General features: G+C 50.9%; 1 protein-coding gene across 3 annotated transcripts in view; it reads left to right on the top strand.

Moving 5' to 3' along the window:
* Positions 1 to 478: 478 nt before the first annotated feature.
* Positions 479 to 19,900, top strand: part of SIL1 (SIL1 nucleotide exchange factor) — a 92,593-nt gene continuing 73,171 nt past the window's right edge. For 2 of the 3 annotated variants that reach the window (XM_083871894.1, XM_083871892.1), the window contains exons 1-2: positions 494 to 548; positions 4,655 to 4,817. The gene's annotated coding sequence lies outside the window, so the exon portion shown is untranslated. Of the gene's footprint in view, positions 549 to 4,654; positions 4,818 to 19,900 lie in introns of all 3 variants that reach the window. The other variant, XM_083871893.1, reaches the window with a different exon arrangement.

The raw sequence follows: 19,900 nt of genomic DNA, 5'->3' as shown, positions 1-19,900 counted from the left end.
TCAGTCTCTTCCTGAGGGCCAGATCCTACAGGATGGGGCTACTGCCCCCTGCCCGGGACAGGCCGTTCCCACACACAGGGAGGCTCCTGCCCGCCCAGCGCAGCCGGCTGCCGGGGCCCGACCCAGGACACGGCTCAGCCCGGCGAACCCAGCCGCGGACACGGCTCAAATCGGCAGGGGAACGCGGCCCGGGACACGGCTCAAATCGGCGGGAGAACGCGGCCCGGGACACGGCTCAGATCGGCAGGGGAACGCGGCCCGGGACACGACAGCGCCAAAGCACCGCTGCCGCCGCCGTCGCCCCCCGGGTCCCGGGCGGGGCCAGAGCATGGGGCCAAGGTCAGGGGCGGGGCCAAGGCCAGAGGCGGGGCCAAGGGCGGTGGTGCCACACCGGGCCGGGTCAGGAGGAGGGGCCAAGGTTGGTGGCCGTACTGACTGAGTAGGGCGGGGCCAAGGGCAGGAGCTGGGGCAAGGACGGCGCTGATTGGCTGCGGCTGAGTCGGGAGCGGAGCGGCTGGGGCCGGGCGGAGCGTGCGCAGTGCGGAGCGGTGAGTGGTGGTGGGGGGGCTGCGGTGGGAGGTGTTGCTGGCGCCCCATGAGGGCCAGGCCGTAACTCCGCGTCGCGGCCCCGGCACCGGGACGCAGCCCCGGTCCTGGCCCCGTGGACACCGGCCGCTGCCTCCTCTGCGCCGCTTTCGCGCGAGCGGAGTCGGCGGTGAGGCCTTGCCGGGGTGGGGGCTGCCCGCCTCCCCGGTTCCCATCAGAGCGGCCGTGGCCGGCCCGTTCGGGACGACGCGTGTGCGGCCCCGGGGGCTCGGGCAGGGCTGGCAGGACAGGCGGCTGCTGCGGCTGCAGTGTTGCTGCAGGGACCGCAAACGCGGGCCCTGTGACAAGCACTTGGCACACAGTGGGGACAGGGCAAGGATCCCTTACATTGAGGGGTTTTCAACATAAACATTTGCACGTAAGTTTCCTCCAACGGGCACAGTTTGGATCCTGCCTGGAGCACGAGGCTGGGCTGGGTGACCTCCGGCCTACTGAGTGCCCAGGGTGCTGTGGATAAAAACGTGCTGGAACAACTGGAGTAGCTCTGTGATATTAAAATGGATGTTTCTTGAGGGTTTGCACTCTGTAACACGAGGTCTGAATTTTAAAACGGTTTCAGTTGTTTTGGTACAAGCCCACATATGGCACTCTGGCTGGAGAACTGGTAAAACGATGCTTTGCACAAGGCCAGGAAGGGAACACTGAGCAAATAGGATTTGTATATAAACGCTGTTTGGAATGTTGCCATAAAATGTTTAAGTATAGTGGTTGACTAACACTTGAGTTAGGAGTGATCTTTGACAGAACTCTGACAACGCCCACCTTCGGGAGGGTCTGGGTTTACACCAAGTTCTGTAGACACAATTTCTTAGGGCCAAGTTAGTTATTCTGCAGTGGTTTTCTGCTACAAGTAACCCAGTCCAAGTGTGGCGGAGAGGCAGAGCTGCCTGTGCCGATGCTGCTCAGTTTGCCTGCCAAAGGAGGATAATCTGCAGAGGCATTTCTGTGGTGGAGCTGTCTGTGGAAGAGGCTGCTCCGTGCACAGCCCGGCAGGAACCTTTTAAGTGCAGATAAGTCTCCAGAGGATGTTAGAAGACGATGACACACCCTGTCATTTACTGGACGTGCTGCCGCAGTGTTCCTGCTCCCTGTGATCGTTTGAATTCATTTGTTCTCTGGGAGTAGCATTGTAAAGGGAGGGACTGCTAATCTTCTCTCTTTTCTTTCCCCCAACCCTGTCTTAAAATGACCCAGTCTGGTCCACTTTGTTTTTCAGCAGCCTCTAGGGCATTTCTATGGTGGAAGTATTAAAAATACTGTCTCAGAAACTTAAGTGTAGGAGTCCAGCTCCCAGAGGTGAGAACGCGATGTTGCGAGTTCCTGGGGGCTGCTGTCTGTGTGACCATGTATTTACTAAATTTGGAGGGTTATGAATGCGATTCTCTGAGAGAAATCATTAGGGAACAATTCCTGCTGAACCCTCAGAACAGCCTCTGAACCCACAATGTTGTCCCTGTGTCCTGAAGCAGCACAAGAGCAGGGCTGGTGCTACTGCCACCACCACCTTAGTTTTTACAGTGGAGAATTCTTTTAGCCTGAGCAATAAAACACCTGGAAAACTTCAGCACCCCCAAACCTGTTTCTTCTTCTGCTTGGGTTGGACAGGTGGGGTTGAAAGCACAGCAGCCATACCTTGAGAATTTGTGAGGCAGTAGATTATTGGGATAAATTTAGGGATAATAGTCAGCCTTTCTGTGTGCTAATCCTCTGTGCTACTGACTCTCTCCATGGCTTTTAGAACCCACCTCAGCTCTTGCACTCAGTGTTCTCCTCTGAGAAATAGCGCTCGACTCGGGCTTGTGAGGGAGGTGAATCAGCTTTAATTAAGATTTGTCGAGGGCTTTGTTGATAAGTTCTCAATAGCTGCTTGCTATTTTTTATGAACATGCAGATATTCTTAGCACCTGAAGTGGGAAGTGACACAAGGCTGGGGATCTCTGGGAAGCAGCCCTGCAAAGGGAGATGGTGCCTCCTTACCGGGGCTTTGTCAAATCCATTCTGGCTGTGGTTCATGAGGCAGCTCAGCAAAACCCCAAATCCCTCTGAGTCTTTGGGAAATCTGAAATGTTCCTGAGAACTAATCCCTGCTTTTGTGTGAGATTTGTAGCTTTTGCCCCCTTGCTGGATTTCCCCCAAACTGCTGGTTTGGTTTGGTGCAGCTGTGTTCTAGTGGCTGCTTTGTGACTGTTGTTGCCTGCTTTGTGACACCTTGTGGCAATGACTTCAATGGCTTTCAACAGCTGTCCCTCAGATCAAAGTGTCTGGTGTAGGCAGGGCTGGGTGATGGCCCTTGTGGGCTTCAGGCATTCGAAGAGGTCAGTGGGGCTGTGTGGGGTGGAAGGGCAGGAGGAGAGCTGGGAAGTCATGCCCTTTCCCAGGGCAGTATCCCATTCCCTGCTGGCTTCTCTGCTGCAGCAGTAAGGTGGCAAATGCAGCTGGATGAGCTTCGTTTGTGGGGGATGATGAAGGCATGAACAGAAATGATCACAGTGGTGCTGAGTCTGTGGTATGTGTGGGTGCCCCTCAGCAGGATGAGGAGCTCTATTGTACTTTGGGGAAGAGAAAGCTGGAAAGCTGTTCATTTGGCCTTGCCACTGCTGTAGCAGTAGCCAGATGGAGGATGCTAAAATGAAATATAGGGCTGGAACAGCCTCCTTGTCTGTGGCCCTGTCCTGAGCTGGGTGAGAGATACTCATGTCCAGGACAGTGGTGGATGGTAGTGCAGATCTGGACAGGGCCTGGTTCCTGCTGGGCCTTGATGGAATCCCAGTCTCAGAGAGCCTGACAGCTCACCTAACTTGCCCTTGCAGCAAACTGAGCAGGCAGTTTGTCTTTTGCCTTCATAGAACAGAGAACCCCTGGCTGGTTGTCCTTGTGAGTAAACCCTGTTAAAATCTAAGAGCTGGTACCAGCCCTGGAGGGAGCAGGGATGGAGAAACCCCTCCACAGCTGGTATGGGACAGCATGTTTTGTACTGCTGATGGCTCTGCTGGCTGCCCAGACCCTCTGGTTTGTCTGTGACTCAGAGGTAATACCCAACACAGAGCCCAGAACTGGGTATTTTACATTCCTGGATCACAGAGGGATGTTCTTTGGAGCCATGGTGTCACAGCACTGGTGCATTTAGTCTAGTCTCCAGTTTTCCCCAGGTTCCCTCTGTCTGGAGAACTTTCCCCTGGACTCTGTGTGCTTGATCTGTGTTTGTGCTGTTTCCAAAGGTGCTTCTTTGCATTGTTTTCCTTGCTTTTCTTTCTATTGATTTGTGGGTGTTTTGGGAACTTTTCTTCAGTTTATCAATTCCGATCATGACCTCCAGAATGCTTCCAGCTCTTAACTCCTGGGCATCCTTTCAGGTTTTATAAAACCTTATAAAAGTGCTTTCTCTTTTCGTTCAAACCATTAGTGGAAAGGATGAACCGAAGCAGACCTGGGCTGAGCTCCAAGGGTCCATACACAAGGATTTCTCCTGTGGTGACAGGGAATTGGTGATAGCTACCCCTCAAGTGAATGGGGTTGATCTGCTTTGATGGGTCTTTTTTTTCTTAGCTAGTAATGAGTGCTGGGCCTCATTAAGGTGAGCTCGCCCAGACCCAGCTCCTCTGGCTTTTGAAAGCATCATATGGATAGAGCACAAAGCCTGCTTTGTGCTGGTCAGAGGTGTGATGGCAGGTCTCTGTAGTGGGGGACTGTGCTCCCCTTCTGAGGGCTTAGGTGATTTTTAAGAGCTTTCATGAACTTCGTTTACCTGGGGCTTCTTGCTGACACTTGCTGGGACTGGCACGACTCTGAGGCAATCCTCAGCCCTGCTTCCCACTCAGAGCTGCCTCAGCAGTGGGCTGTGCATGGGGGAAGTTGTGTCCAGCATCTCCTGCTCCCCTTTGTTTCTCCATAGGTCTCAGTGAGAGTTGGGCTTGTTTGTGACGGCGGTAACAAAGATACATTTTTCTCCTCAAGCAATTCCAGATTCCTTGTGTGGTTGCTTTTCTCTGGAAAAGATATAACTACTTGCTCTGAAGAAATTAATGATACTCATTTTTCTCCTAAATAGTGTGTCACGGTGGGAGTGGTTGCAGAATACCTCATTGCACCAGGGCTCTGCTGTCACCTCAGTGCAAGCTGCTTAAGGAAGAGGAGTTCCTTGAGCTGAAACAGGTTTCACTGGAGCAAACATCAGTGCCCAAGCAGGACCAGCTCTATCCTGCCTGAGTTCTGTGAGTACTGAGCTGCTGGGCTCAGCTGCCTCAAGTTTAAGAATTGGTCCTTTTCTGAAGCGCTCTTCCACCCGCTGTTCCATCTTTTTTGCACATGGGTGTAACTGTGGGGTGAAATTTGGGCCCTACTGAATTTTAAGACAACATAGGATTCCTCTGTGGTGTTCATGTCTTCCTCCTCTCCAGGCTGGTAACTTATGGTACCCATCTGTTCACTCCAGCTGTGCCTCAGGGATACGCCATCAACAGGATGGAGACATTGTGACCTCTTTGTTCTCCTGTAATGGTCCATGGCTGATGGTAGAGTCATAGAATCATGGAATATTCTCAGTTGGAAAGCACCCACAAGCATCATTGAGTCCAGCTTGGTGGGTGCCCTGGCCTAATTTCAGTTCCAGGGGAGAAAATTCAGTCTTCCTAAAACATTCCTATGTCTTCTGTTGGATTCTTCCTTACTTTTCTCCAGGGGGCTGTGTCCTGTAGTTAAATATGGATGGAAATATGGATGTGTTCCACTCTGGATTACAGCTGAATCTCAGTGGTGGATAAATTGCATCCCAAGTCTAGTTTGCAAAGCCCTTTGGGCTTCATGGGCTGCAGGAAGCTGTATTTTATTCTAGATGTGTGTTTGCTGATAATTCCATAGGATTTGCAGACAGCAGGTTGTAAGAGCCCTGATTATACTGGTTCCCTGTGCCCAAATAATTCAAGTGCCTGCTGCAGAGAGAGGGAAAGGAAGATGGAAGGATGATTTAGAAATCTCTGGAGTAGATGGGAAGAAGGTGCATATGTTGATCTGAAGGAGATACCAGGCCACATATATGCCTTTAAACATCTAAATAAAACACGGGATTTTTTTCAATGGTTGGCTACTTTAAGCCCAAATAATTCCTTTAACAAGAGGTTTTAAAGGTTTAACTTAATTTTAGAATTTTTATTTCAACCATACTTCCATAAAATTAACTTTTTGAATGCAGAATGCTTTAATGTCTTCTGTGTTCATGCTCATTTGCAAGAAATCTCTGCACAGTTATTTCTTATGTACCAGTTAAATCTATCAGCCAACAGATGTCAAGTGTAGCAAAAATGGTATAATAATATTATGGTCTAATAATAGTTCTAATGATTCTAATTACCTGGTGCAGCTTTAGAGAGAGGCAGATTCAGAAATTAGTGCAAAGGAGGTGTTTGACCTTGAACTGCAGAAGCAGGGCACTTCCAGAGGTGCCTGTGCTGGGCTCCCTCCTCCCTAATGGGACGTCCCATTCCCTTTATTTCCTCCAGCAAACTGGGAGCAGCACTCTGGTGAGTTTAAAAGGTTCAGACCTCATTCTGGCTGTGTTCAGAAGAGTGCTGGCGAGCTGAGGATGAGCACGTTTCCTGCAATACCTGGGAGTGTGAAGCCTGCTCCTTTTTAACCTCTGTGTGCCCTGCTCTTGGCATATTCCCACTGATTGTGGCACTCACGCATTACTCCCACCTCGGGAAGGAGCCTCAGCAATCTCCATCCTCTGTGCAGGCTGCTTGTGCTGCTTTTAAGTGTCAGGGGAGGCTTTGCCACAGCCTGGGAAGCACAAATCCATAATCTCCTGATGGGAGAGTGTTTGGGGGTGTGCAGGTGGGTGGCTGTGAGGTGTTCATCCATACAGAGGCTTTGGTGTGGGGGTAGTGCCTGAGTGCTGTGCTTGCCTTACCTTCCACAGTCTGGCCCCCCAGAGCCTTGTCAGTCTCCTTCCCCAACTGCTCCATGTGCCAGCTCTGTTACATCACTCCCTGTGCTGTTTTACTCCCATATTTTTCCTTTAGGAAGGATCCTGGGCTGCATTTGCTGTGTTTCTGTGTTTTTTGCCTGATGTTGCTGAGTGCTGTTAGTGCCTTGGGGTGCCAGTGCTCATTGTTGCTTTGGTGTAATGGATGCCCTCGTGCCACAGCTGCTCATTTTAATCCTGTGACATGCAGGGGTAAGGAGTCCATGGTTCACAGAGCAGCGGCTCTGTTTCCACAGAGGAAGCTCTGTGTGGGCTGGAAGTTGACAGCTTTCAATGATTATATGCTGAACCTTCTTCCTATAAATAATTGATTCACAGGCTGATGAGAACTACAGGAACTTGTCTCTCAGTTACTGCTCCCTGGCATGGACAGCAGCTGGAAATCTACTGTTTTCCTATAAAATGGATCCAGAGGTGCCCTTGCAAGGTTTTCTTTATTTCCAGCCTGCTCGTAGGCTGACATGCTCTGCTTCTCAGAAAAGCCCTGCCACCAACACCTGCAGCACACCTTGTCCCAGGGCTCATGCTGCTGAGAGCTCTGCCACCTTCAGCCTCTCCTTTGGGGAGGTTCAGCCTTTCCCTTGGGAAGATTTGTCTTCTTGCTGGAGTCAGTGTGTGTGTGTGTTGGTACATCACCATGGAGATGAGGCCATAGGAGCTGCAGGGTGCAGCCTTTTCCAGGCTCACGTGAAGAAGGGTGCAGTAACAGGCTCCTCTTATTTAGGGAAAATGATTTCTTAGAGTAAATAAATCATCAAGGAACACTTGGCATCAGCCCAGGTGCTGTTAAGGAGCAGGTCTCTTGAAGCCAGAGCTGTGAGGCTCATGCAGTATTCACTTGCTTTGCTGTGTTGCACATTGGGCGTTGCTGCTGTGCCCAGCGCTGACTCACTGACCCACTTGTGCTTTTACTTACCCTGAGATAACAAAGTTCCTGTTGCTTTTCTCCTCCCTGTGTATGTATTTCTCATCCAGCCATAACAGCACCTTCCTGCATCCCTTTCCTTGGCCACGGAGTGTCCAGGCTTTCAGTGCTTCGAGTGGTTATGAGGCTTCACTTCCCATGGCTGCTGCTGCTTTGGCTGGGTTTGCAAAGGATGTGGAGAGTGTGTGGCTCCAGTGAGCTCTCCCCAGGCAGAATCACCTCTCTGGGTTGAGAGGTTGTTCCAGCACACCCCAAAACCCTGTCTGGTCATCCTGATGTTCTTGGAGGGCTGGGGACACTGCCCTTTCCATGTGCCTGGCCCTGGCACACTCTTTCCTTGTTTAGTTTCTGGTACATAGAACCCTCCCAACAAGGTCTGGAAGAGCCCTGTGGCACCTCTCTGCTTCATTACCTCCACGTCTCATTTCAGACTTCATTTGTAAACATCTCTTTGCCCTTGCTATAAACACTCTCTCTTAATTTCTCTCTGCAGGAGTATTATTTAATTTGTAACAGTTTTAGGACATTATTTGAAAAATCCGATATGAAACTGTATTTCATTTACTGTAATGATCCTCTAATGCAGGCATATTTCAAAGGCAGGCGATGCAGTACTGTGGGGTTTAATTAAATTTTGTTTTTCAAGTAAGCGTCAATAGACAGACAATAACAAATGGTGGACAATATGCATACAGAACAAAGTCTCTTCATTTTCCTTTTCAAGACTATGGAAGTGAAAATGTATAGCCCTTAAAATGGTCTTGGCCTGCTCACAGCTGCTGCTTTAGTGTAGTTAACTCACTTCAGGAGGATTTTCTTCTTCTTACTCTGCTTTAATTAATTTTCTTGCTCTCTTCCTGCCCACAAAATAAACTGTTACACTGTGGAAAATTTCCAGCAGGAGCTGTGGGTGATCTAAGTGCTTCTGTAAGTTCTGGGTATAGTTTTGAATACTGTGTTGGTACCTCCAGATGGGCCCTCCTGAGGGTGACAGAACAGAAGGGCTGGATGTGAGGTTCTTGTCTTTGGGAACTGGACATGGCATGTGCCAGCCTTGAAAAGGGAGGGAAAAATGGTGTTGCTGCCATGGTTGTACTTAAATCAGGAATCAGCAAGTAGTGCATTTTGTTCCTTTTCTCCCAGCAAGCGTGGGGTAATCAAGTACAGAGTGTATGTGGGGAAGCTCGGGAAGAGTGTTCCACGTCAGCAGGAGGCTTCTGGGAACCATCCTAGTACTCACAGCGTGGCACTTGGACACGTGTTCTTGGGTAGAGAAATTTGTCAGTGGTGCTGTAAATGCGCTCCTTTGTTCAGATTTGAGGGGCATGGTGAGATGGGGTGGCTGAGACAGTTTTCGTTTTCTCCAGGTGTCTGGAGAATTTGAGGAACAGAACCAGAGTATAATGAGGAACCTGATGGAGTGTGACTCCGTCTGCACTCCAGCCCTTAGATTCTCTCTGAAGAATCAGAAGAATTCTTCTGAAGTCTCTCAAAGGCAGAGAGCTGAAAAAAGCATGAAATTTTCAGAGGAAGAGTCTCCATTCAGAGATATGAGTTCAAGCCATGTCCTGGGTTGATGCCTAAAGCTTTGCCTGCTTAACCTGCCTTCAAAGGCTGAGGGCAAGGGCTGTGCCTGGAGCTGGCACTGCTTCCACCACTGAGCTGGGCTGGATCACAGTCCAGAGAGCTGTTGGCTGGAAACTGGAGTATGCAAAAGCTGGGAATCTGTGGGAACCTGACTCCTGATGTCTGTGCAGCTGTAAGTGCCTGACAAGCATCACTGTAAATGACAGACTGCAGGCTGTAACCTCCTCCTCCTCCCCGGGATCTCAGTGTAACACTTCCCTCGTTCCAGGCACAGCCTGTGTTTGCTCCTTGCTGGAAGCAGCGTCATGAGTCCTTTACAGCTCTCCTGGGCCAGCTGAGTGGTGCATTCTCAGCTGGGTGAGAGGCTTCTGGAACAATGGATGGGGTCCTGTGCTCTGTGCCAGTCCCCGTGGCTGGAGAGGAGTCCTGGTACAGATAAAAAGGGTCTAAATATAACTTGTCATCAGGCACCAGACACTCTTTAAATAAACTGGAAAAGCCCCACACATCTGAGGTTTGTACTGATCCTGCTAATGCCAGGGGAATGCCCCGTGCCTGATTCCTTGTTCTTCCCTTGTTCCTTGCTTTAGATTTCCCATTTGCTCACTTCTTTTTGTTGGTAGGCAGTGTCGAGGTTCTGTTGCTGGGGTTTGGGGCAGGAGGTTGCTTTCTGGTGACCTGAAGCAACACCTCCAGCTTTTCCTGTCCTTCCTTTGCATCTCCTGCCTTTCTCCCTGTGGCTGCTCTCACTTTGCCATAAACTAATCTCTGTTCAGCCAGGAACCTCAGGCCTCTTGCAGACTCACTTTTATGGGCCATTATCCATCATGTGTAGAAAGAGAGGCTTTTCTGGCTGTGGCAGCGCTCAGGTGGCTGCTCCCAGAGGGAGCCCATGGAATGTCTGGGGTCAGTGGCTGAGCCCTGGGCTGAGGGATGTGCCCTCTGTGCAGACCAGGGAGTGCTTGAGCCTGGTCTTCACAGGAGCAGGTGAGTGATTTGAGATCCTCACAGTACTGCTGACATAATTTATTCTTGTAGAAGTGCGCACAGCAGTTTTAGGGTTTTTTTTTTTTCTGCCCAACAGGATCACAGACAAGGACATGCCTGGGTCCTGTGCTTTAGTGGTTCTTGCAGGACTGTACAGCAAACAGGACCTGTGAGGGGCCTCAATGCAAGGGCACAAGCTCAATTCATGGGAAGCTGCAATGGTGCTTGAGAATTAACAACAACAACAAAAAAAGTCTCTAGGACTATTTAAAAGGAAAAATTAGTAATCTGTAATTCAGTTTTGAGGGAATTCTGGTAGCAGGAGAGCATGTGCTGACTGGGAGGGAAGAAGCACTTGCTCAGACAAGTGATAATCCCTTGCAGCCTATTCCAGACACTTGACAGATATCAGCCTTCCTCAGGCCTCCCTGGGATGAGTTAGGTGCCGTGCCACTGGATGAGGAATGCGGAGTTTCCGGATTATGTGAAGTGATAATTGAAACACCAAATCCTTGTTCCTGATGGGAACTGCTGGTGGCTGCTTGGCGTGGGGGTGCTGCATGGGAGCTGATGTCTCATAACAAGAAGTGTGCTGGGCTCCACAAGCACTTGGGGCTGACACCGGCCAGCTCGCTTTCTTGGATTTCTCCTTTGGAGTTTGGCAGCTGTCTGCTTCAGGGAGCACAGTGGCCTCATAAGAGTTTATTTGATCTGACACATGACAAATTGTTTCTGCTGGCGGCTACTTGAGGCGCAGTCTGTTCGCTGGCAGCCGCGGCTCTGCGGGCACTGGGAAGTGGAGGAAGGCAGGCTTGCCTCCTCCTCTCAGGAAACATCAGTGCAGGGAGTGTTGCTGTGACCCCCCTTCCATCCCAGCCTCCCTTCTGCTGGTTGATAATGGTGCTGTTGGCATGGATTATTGATGATGTTTGTGTGCTAGGTGTGTCTGCAGGTGCTGGTTGTGGTTCCCGTGGATTGTTGGCTGCCAGGTGGAGGAGAACCAGAGAACCTGTGTTCTGGAAACAGACCCAGTTGCCATTAAAAACACTTTGTTAAGTTCCTTTTTTTAGGACATCCTTTTAGCTTTGCAATGAGGAGCAGAATATTACATTCCTCAGCAGAATAAAAAGTACCTGTCCCCTGTGAGATAGTGTAAATACATTTTATCTGTTCTATTACCTGCAGTTTTCAGAATATGTCCCTTAAGCATTTTAATCTTGTTTTCCAGAGTTGTCTCAGAGTGAGGAATTGCTCCTATTTGCAACTTTGGGAATGATTACTTGTTCATTAATTTCTTCCCTTTCCTGCTGTCCATCTATTATTGCTTCCAAGAGAAAAAAAATCCTCTCTGTAAATCTCCATCCAAACAGGGCTGAGTGCCTGATTAGACAGAGAGTTATGTGTGCTGGGAACGTGCTCCTGGGAGCTCATCCTGGAGCTGTGGATGGGAGCCCCAGGTGTTGCTGTTCAGTGCTCTTGGGCACACAGGGGCCACCAGGTGATGCCTTTTCCTTGCTCTTAAAATTAAGAGGCAGACATGGTTAGGGGATAAAGGGTTTTATCTCAGTATTTGATAAGGATCTTTATGGTGCATTCTCCAAGGTGGAATGCGCTGACATGCACACACACGGTAGATCGCATACACAATTTTATAGAACTTGCAAATTAGCATATTTAACAAAGATGCCTCGATGAGAGGCTTGAATGAATAGCGTGATATCTTCCTATTTCAAAGTATTCCTCTCTAGATGGGCTTAATTTTAGTTTACAGGATGTATTTTAGAGGGGACCTTGGTTTCTCAAGATAGCATAGGGCTTTCCAGCCCCCAACTGCGAGGCCTTTAGGACATTTGGTTTTCTGGCCTAACAGAATGCCAGGTTTATGCTTAGTTATCAGACTTAAGGAATTACAGGTATACATGATAAGGGCACTGAGAATACATAAAAGGTATCTAAAAGAAAAGGCAAAAAAATCGTCATGGCATCACTGGTGCCTGGGCTGGCTCCCTACTTCTTGCCCTGGCATGAACAAGCCCAGCAAGACAGCACATGCCGGGGCAGCTGGGCACACCTGGAGCACACCTGGAACACACCTGGAGCATGGTGGTGAGGCAGGAGGCCAGGGCAGCTCCAGCACCTGAGCAGGGCTTTGCTCCTACTGTGCTTTGCCTGCAGTGCTGGGGCTGTTATGAAACAGGGATGAGATGGGACAATGCAGAGGAGTTCCTGCTGCCACTCTTTTGTCCAGCAGTTAAAAGCTGGTTCAGAGGGTTTTGTGGAAGCCTTGTTTGCTTTGGTCTTTTTTTGCTCTTTCTTTAAGTACAGACTTAAAAGAGCTGGAGACTGGAAGCCACTGTAATTATTATTTCTTCCTGAATAGCACAATAAATGTACTGTTTGTTCCATAAATGACAGGGTCCTTGCCTCGGAGAACATATGCAGCCTGTTCCCACTGCTGCTCCCTTTGACATGTGAGGAACTGCCCCTGCCTGCCTCTGGGTGTGTGGAGATTTCTCACTCCCTCATTGGGGTCAGTGCCAAAACTTGTCTTGACATGTGACGTGTGTGGTCACTGGAAGTCAATGTGGAGGCTGTCACTGAAAACAGCCTGGATTCACAATGCAGCTTCATCTAGCTGGCAGCTGATGGAGGAGCTCTGCAGAATAGCTGGGGATAAAATCCGTGTGCAGGAGGGGACAGCTGAGGTCTGTGGTCATTGTGGCAGAAGCTCAGACATGCACAGATGTGGCCTGGCAGACCTGTGGGGGATGCGCCATATCCCCACCTGCCGAGGCACCACTGGCATGCACAGGATGTTCTGGTGTCTCACAGTAGAGAGGAAGGTGCTGCAGGTGCATCTTTGATCAGAGCTGAGGGTGTGTGTGGGAACAGCCTGCTCCTCACTCTGACAGCAGATTTCGAGCTCTTGGCTTTGCCAATCACAGCAAACACCAAGATGTGAAGAGTGAAAGTCCTTGTGTCCTTCGGCTGCTGCTTGGGTGTTTGCAGTGCCAGCAGGTGCAGTGACAGCCAGGACTGTCAAAGGAAGAGCCCTCTGTGGACCAGTGCTGCTCAACTATTGTGATACACCAGTCCATGAAATGGGTCTTTATAGGGTGTCTCACCAGAAGGATTTTGCTTTTGAGTGTCTGGGTCTTCTGCTGTTGGTCTGAGGTCCAGATGAGAAACAGTGCATTGACTGGAAGGTACTGAGGTTACAAATAGAGTAATTGTCCCACGGAAGAGAAAATTGTGGAGGAAACCCACTCAGTTCTGGTCACATCTCTGTTCTCCTCTTTCCTCAGTGCAGATTGTGGAGTGCTGTGGCTGAGGGGCAACACAGCCCTGAGGAGCAGGGAGCCTGGTTGTGGAGCCCAGGAGGGACCTGTGCACCTGTGGCTTTGCTACCTCTTTAATTCTCTCTCCATAACCTGTCAGTTCAGATATCCACGGGGCAGCAGAGCGTTCCATGGGAGCGGAGCCCGGTGCAGTGGCTGCCATGGTTCCAGCAGCATGCGCGGGGTCCCGCTGCGGCACAGGCATTCACAGGAAAGCTGTTTCATAACCTCTGCTGGGATTCCTGAGACGTTCAGAGACAGGTTCTCCACTTAGTCAACGTTTTATAAGGATTTAAGGCTGAGGAGCTCTTTGAAGCACCGATGCAGCTTGTTCTGCCATGACAAGGTGGAGATGAATGCTGGCGTGACTTCCATTCCCCAAGGAAAATGCTTCACGGATCACAAGCTGTGGCTCTGCTGCTGTTTGAAGAGACCAGAGGAATCTCAGATCCAGATGCTCAGGGCCCCATCAAAGCCTTCCCCTCTGAAGCTGAGGTGCTGGGGAGCACCAACTCCGTGTCCTTGTTTGGGCAGCAGAAGGAAAGAAGGCCCCTGAACCAGGAGTTGCTTGGGGGATCAAAACTCTGCTTAGCAGAGGCTGATGAGGAAAAAAGCCAGGATGGCAGTGGGAGGGACACAAACCCTGCAGAAAATCTGGGCCATCTGATAACAGACCTCCGGAGAGGAGGGAGGCCTTCTGCTCTGCTGGAGGAGGGGGGCCAGCAACTCCCCCTGAGGAGGAAGACCTGCAGTGTCCTGGGCTTGACTGAGGCCATTCCGTTGTGCCTGAGGGATTGTTTAATTAAAAAGAATGCTGCACCATCACATTTCAACTGTTTCTCCATACATTGCTGCAAGCAACATCTAAAATAGCCCTAAAACGCAACAAGCCATTCCCCAAAGTAGGGGTGGCAGAAGAAGAACAGGAGAGGGAAAGAATTACCTTCTCTTTCAGCTTTCTGTGTCTGTGCGTTTGCTTCTGCATTTGCAGCCCTTGGGGCTTGTTTTAATTTAAATTTCTTTAGGAAAAACCCTGCTGAAGAAAGGCTGCCTGCAGCAGCTGGCTGTTCAGCTTTGGCTTTGTCCTGGGGAACTTCTGATTGTTGGGGAGCAAGAGCTGCTTTTCAGCCTTGGTGGGAAATGCCTGAATGTCAACAACCACAAGAGTCACTTGATGGGACTGGCAGTCTCTCAGCTCTCCCTTCATGCTCATTCCTGTCCAGGGCTTATTTAATTGCTTAACAAAGACATCCTCTGCAACCACTGTGAAAGGACCAGTGCAGGGAGGAAAAAAAGCAAACTTGCATCAAGCCTTTTATCCAAGCACATGAAGACATTGCTGCTGACCTCAGTGGAAGCAGCCTTGGTTGTGACCACGGTGTCTGTGTTGGGAATGGAGCAGCTGAGCCCCAGCATGGGGATTGACATGTCTGGATTGATGCAGGCACTGGGTACAAAGCCAGCACTGGTGCTGAGGGAACCTGTGTGGCAGCAGTTGTGTTCCTCCCCAGAGAGCTCCTTATTCTCCTTCATTAGAGGGTTTTAGATTGGCTTGTTAGGGCTTTATTCCAGGCTCTGGTGCCAGTCTGGCAGCTCCTGAGTGGGTTTGACCCACGAGGTGGATCCCAGTGGCCTCTACCTTTTCAAGTGGGGGCTTGCCACAAAACTAGAAGCATGTGGGAGCCAAGCCAGGGCTGGACATGCAGCCAGGCATCCCATGCAATCAATCCACAGGCTGCTATACCATGTTATTCCTGGCCACATATCCAGACCACCCAGTGGGTGAGCCCCACATTTGCTGCCTGTGTGCCATCCTGCTCCCTGCTGCTCCCTGTCCCCCAGGTTGTCATGGGGAGTCAGAGCTGTCATCACCACCTGGCACTCTGTGGAGAGGTGAGAAAATGCATTTTTCATAAAGCTCACAGCTCATGGCGGATCGATAGGGCAGCTGGAGCAGTCCTTTGCGTGCCCACTGTTGGGGCACCTCTGTGCCAGGTGCTCTTCAGGGAGTGGCAGGGGGTTCCTTGGCTTGGCATTTCCCATGGGAAGCCTCCAGGGTTAGCTGGGACTGGCAGGGAGGGCCTTGGCTGGGACAGGCTGAGATACAGCCGTGGGGGGAGGGATGGTTGTACTGGGCAGGCAGCGTGGTGCAGGTGCTGCTGTGGGAGTCATGTACTGGATCCATCACTGCTGGATTTCTGTAACACTGAGCAGGAATTTTGCATGGTTTCTTAACCTCTTAATTGAGTTTCTTTATAGGGAAGCCGGCATCTGACAGGGGAAGGAGGTTGTTATTCCCTGTGAGAGCCATGGGTGAACAGCAGGAACTTAGAAAATACAAAAAGCTATTTCCAGAGAGCCTGTGAATAAGCCAGTTAAATCTTTGGCAGTTCGTGGGCCCAGCTGCAGTGGGACATCAGGGTTCTCTGGGACCTTGTTAGTGCAGCATGTGCTTTCTTTCCTGTTAGATTCTTCAAGCTTGGAAAAGCAGAGGGGATAAAAACATGCTGAATACTGGCAGACTCCTGGGATAGCATGAGCCAAGGTGTCACCTTGCAAATAGGAACTGATGGAAAGGATAGATCTGAGTGGGGGCAGAAAACATAATTTATTGTATGTGCTGTGCATGGGAAATTGCAGCAAGGAGTGGGAGAAAGGAATAGGTATGGGTAGGATGAGAGGTGTTTTCAGCTGGGGTTTGGGGTGGTGAGGAGGAAGGGGAAGGCTGAGGTGGCTGAGGTCAGGCAGTGTGACAGCTTTCAGAAAGATGTTTGTCCTGAAGGTCACTGCACGTCTCTCATCTTCAGGCAAGTCCTAAAGTCCTAAATTGGTGCAAATCAGCCCCAGTGCTCTGGTGTGGGCTCAAAGGTCCCTGCCAACCCCAGAGCTCTGAGAAGCAAGGGTGTCATGTGGTGTGCAGGCAGTGCAGAGCCCTGTGAGAGCAGCTGCCAGAAATTCAGATAGATGCACTGCTTATAAATAATAAATGATAAATTCAGCCTCTGATCTCTGAGGCACGCTCTGTTTCTGCACACTCGATGCTGGCAGAGAAGATCCCCCATCCTGGACTCAGCAGTCTCTCTCTGGTGTGGAGGGTCTGAGGGATGCTGGGGAGGCAGCTGGTGGAATTGGGGTCATGCTGAGCCACGGTGGAGCGTGGCCGCTTCTGCCACCAGCACTAATGAGTGTAGCCCCTTGTGCCACAGCTGCTAACGAGCCGTGGGGAGGGCGAGGGCAGCCTTGCTCAGGCTTCAAACCACCCAAGCACAAAGCTGTGCTCCTGCCCTCTGGAGAGCAGCGTTTTGTGTGAATGCAGCTTGCTGAATGAATTAATTAAGTCAATTTAAATGATAGACTAAACGATGCTTAGTGTTAAACTGTGCGAGTTGTATAAACAGTGGGGTCAAGGTTGCTGTGGATGAGTAGAAGGGGCTATTCTGGCTTTATCCAAGTGATGCACAGCAACCCCCTCCTCTGCTCTTGGGGGAGCTGTGGCAGTGCTGGTGAAACTGCTGGTGCCAAGAGCTGCCCCTGCCGTGCCTGGGCACTGCTGGATACATCCCTGTCCTGCTTTTGGCAGTGCTGTTGGAGCTGTGTTGGGTGGTGTCATGGCCAAGCTGCTGCTCCAGGAGCTGATGTGAGCTGATGGCTGCACAGGTAGCCTGGAGGAGTTATTAATATTTATTGTTATTATTTGTTAGCAGTGGTTACAAAGGTTGCACAAGTGCTCAATAGATGCCAAGCTCTGTAAACAGGTGTTCATGCCATGGTTATCTTGCCCCTCCCAGCCTGTGCCCATGTCACAGTTCCCTCCTGTGGGCTGGTTCCAGTTTGGAGTGGGGCTTCTGCTGCAGGTCAGAGCAGGACCTGCTCTCTGTGCTCAGGCTGGGTCCAGCCAGCCCAGTTTATTCCTGCCAGCCTCAAAGCATGGCTTCCTTGCTGTGTGGGTTCTCTGTAGGCAGCAAGAAGGTGTTCCCACAACTTTTCCCTTTGTGTAGGAGTGTTTTTAACACACCAGAGCAGAGTCCTAGTAGGAGTAAATGATGAGAAGCAAGCAAGAAGAATAAATGTTTTTCTAAAGCAATTTCATAAGCAACATAGATGGAATAGTCTGTATGGCAGCTACACCCTCTCCAGTGAGATCCTGGAGGCGTGAGGGTGCTTGCAAACAACTGCTCCCCGTCTTACCTGCCTGGGGCTTTGTGTCCAGGTGGGACCCTCTGGCAGAGCTGGGGGCTCTCACTGTAGTGGGCTCCTGTGTGAGACTGGGGATACCCACTGGAGCCACGGGGGTCCTTTTCTGAGGACAGGATGCCTGGAGGAGCAGCAGAGCAGAGCAGAGGTCATCCTGGGCATTGACCTCAGGTGGTGATGTGTGCAGGTTGTCCTGCTTGAAAGCACGGGATTGTGCAGATCCAGCTAGTGACTGGGGAAGGGCATTACTCTGTGGCCTCCCAATAATCCTCTCTTTGCCCACCAGCTGTTTCCTCTCCTAAACACAAGCTGAATTTCAGATCCAAACCTCTTCTTCCTCCTGTTGGTGTAGCTGTACAGTCATTGAGCAGGAGGGGCAGCTGGCCACAGGGTGCTCCCAAGCTGTAGCATACCAGCAAACATGAATGCTCCTCAGACTTGGGGACCCTCTCACTCAGAGGAGGAAAATTGCAGGTCAGGTCAGCTAAATTTCCTTCTCTTTCTCTATGGCACTGCACTTCACTTGCGCTGTCATCCTGGGCTCGGCCATGGATGTCACCCATTAAAAGGACATTGTGTGTGAAGCGGCTCTCTGCTCGCTGTGATTGCACTCTATGTCCTGAGAGCCTCTCCAGTCCCACAGCCCCCATGCACGGCTGGCTGGAGATCACTCTCTGAGCTGCTGTTGCCCAGGAAACTTCCCCTTCAGCCACAGAGACTGTGAGTGCTGCCAGGTCTTTGTGCCATGGTTCAGCTTGGGCCGTGTTCCTCGAGGTTTTCCATCTCTGCTCTGCACTCATGGAGGGAGCTATGTCAGTGGTTTGTGCTGGGGGGCACACAATGTGCTGCTGGTGCTCCCACTGCCACCAGCCAGCTCAGCGAGGGGCAGCTGGACAGACACCTGGCCTGAAGGAGTTCATCTGCAGGCAGCATTGCAAGACTGCAGTACTGATCCTGCTCCCTCAGGTCGTCCCTAGATGAAAACAAGCATTAGTTTATTGTTATTGTTTATTGTTAGAGATAATTGGTATTTTTTTATCGGTACTGGTGTGGCAGCAGGACCAGGACAGTGCCTATCCGCTGTGCTGGCACCGCTGAGGGACCTCCAATCTTGTGTCCAGTTCTGAGCTCTTACGGCAAGAAAGGGGCTATGGAGAGTGTCCAGGGAAGGAATGGAGCTGGGGAAGGGGCTGGAGAGTCAGTGTTGTGAGGAGCAGCTGGGAAAGAGGCTTAACCTGGACAAAAGGAGGCTTGGGGGGACCCTCTTCAGGAGAGTGAAGCCAGTTTGGAGTCGGGCTCTGCTCCCAGGAAACAAGGAAAAAGACAAGAGGAAGTGGCCTACAAACTCTGCCAAGAAAGGGTCAGGTTGGACATCAGCAGGAATTTCTCCATGTAAAGGGTGGGCAGGGGCTGCCCAGGCAGGTTTGGAGTGCCCATCCCTGGGGGAATGCCTTGCCCAGGTGTCCAAGGAACACCTGGAGGTGGCACACAGTGCTCTGGGCTGGAGACAAGGTGGGGATGAGGCACAGCTTGGGCTCCATGGTCTTGGAAGTCTCTTCCAACCTCAGTCATTCTGCTTCCAGCTGGCTGCAAAGCCAAAGGCTGATGACAGGGCTGAGGAGCTCTGGGACATCTGTGAGCTGCCCTGGAGCAGCAGATCAGAATTCAGATGAGGCTCCAGGCAGCTTTGTTGGAGTGGCACAGGACAGGCAGCGTGGGCTCTGTGCCGGGACATGAAAGCACAGAGCACTGCCAGCAGCAGGAGGCATTAATGAAATTTGCTCCTCTTGCTAGCTGTCTTTGAGCTGTCACCTGTGACTGTGGGAGCTGCTTTCCTGGGGCTCTGCAGCTCCCTGATGCAGCTCTGCAACCAGTGGAAATGTCCCTGCTAATGGGGAGCACAACTCTGGGCTGTTTCTGCCGCCGCTGGCGCAGATAGGGATTTCTGGAGCTGTGGAGCAGAACATCTCAGCCAGCAACATCTCCTCCTCTGACAGGAGGATTACTGCCAGCAGTGGAGACTTCTTAGAGTCTGACCCTTAGCTCTTTCCCTGGTACCTGATTTTGTTTGACAAAAAAAGATTATTAAGAAAAAAATCGGCCCCTCCACTCTGCATAAGTGGAATTTGTGTCCCTCCTAGTCTGGTTTTGCTGCTGCCTGCCTGCTGTACATGGCTGCTGCTGGATCCCCAAAGATGCCCTCAAATCCAAGCAAACATTCGCTGTGCAGGTGGGGTCACCATGACCACCCTTTCTGCTTTGCAGGCTGCAAGGATTGTTTCT

Source organism: Zosterops lateralis, assembly GCF_965231275.1.
Source record: "Zosterops lateralis genome assembly, chromosome: 14".
NCBI classification, from domain to species: domain Eukaryota; kingdom Metazoa; phylum Chordata; class Aves; order Passeriformes; family Zosteropidae; genus Zosterops; species Zosterops lateralis.
Note: the sequence above shows the minus strand (reverse complement) of the source record. Positions and strands in the feature narration are given on the sequence as shown.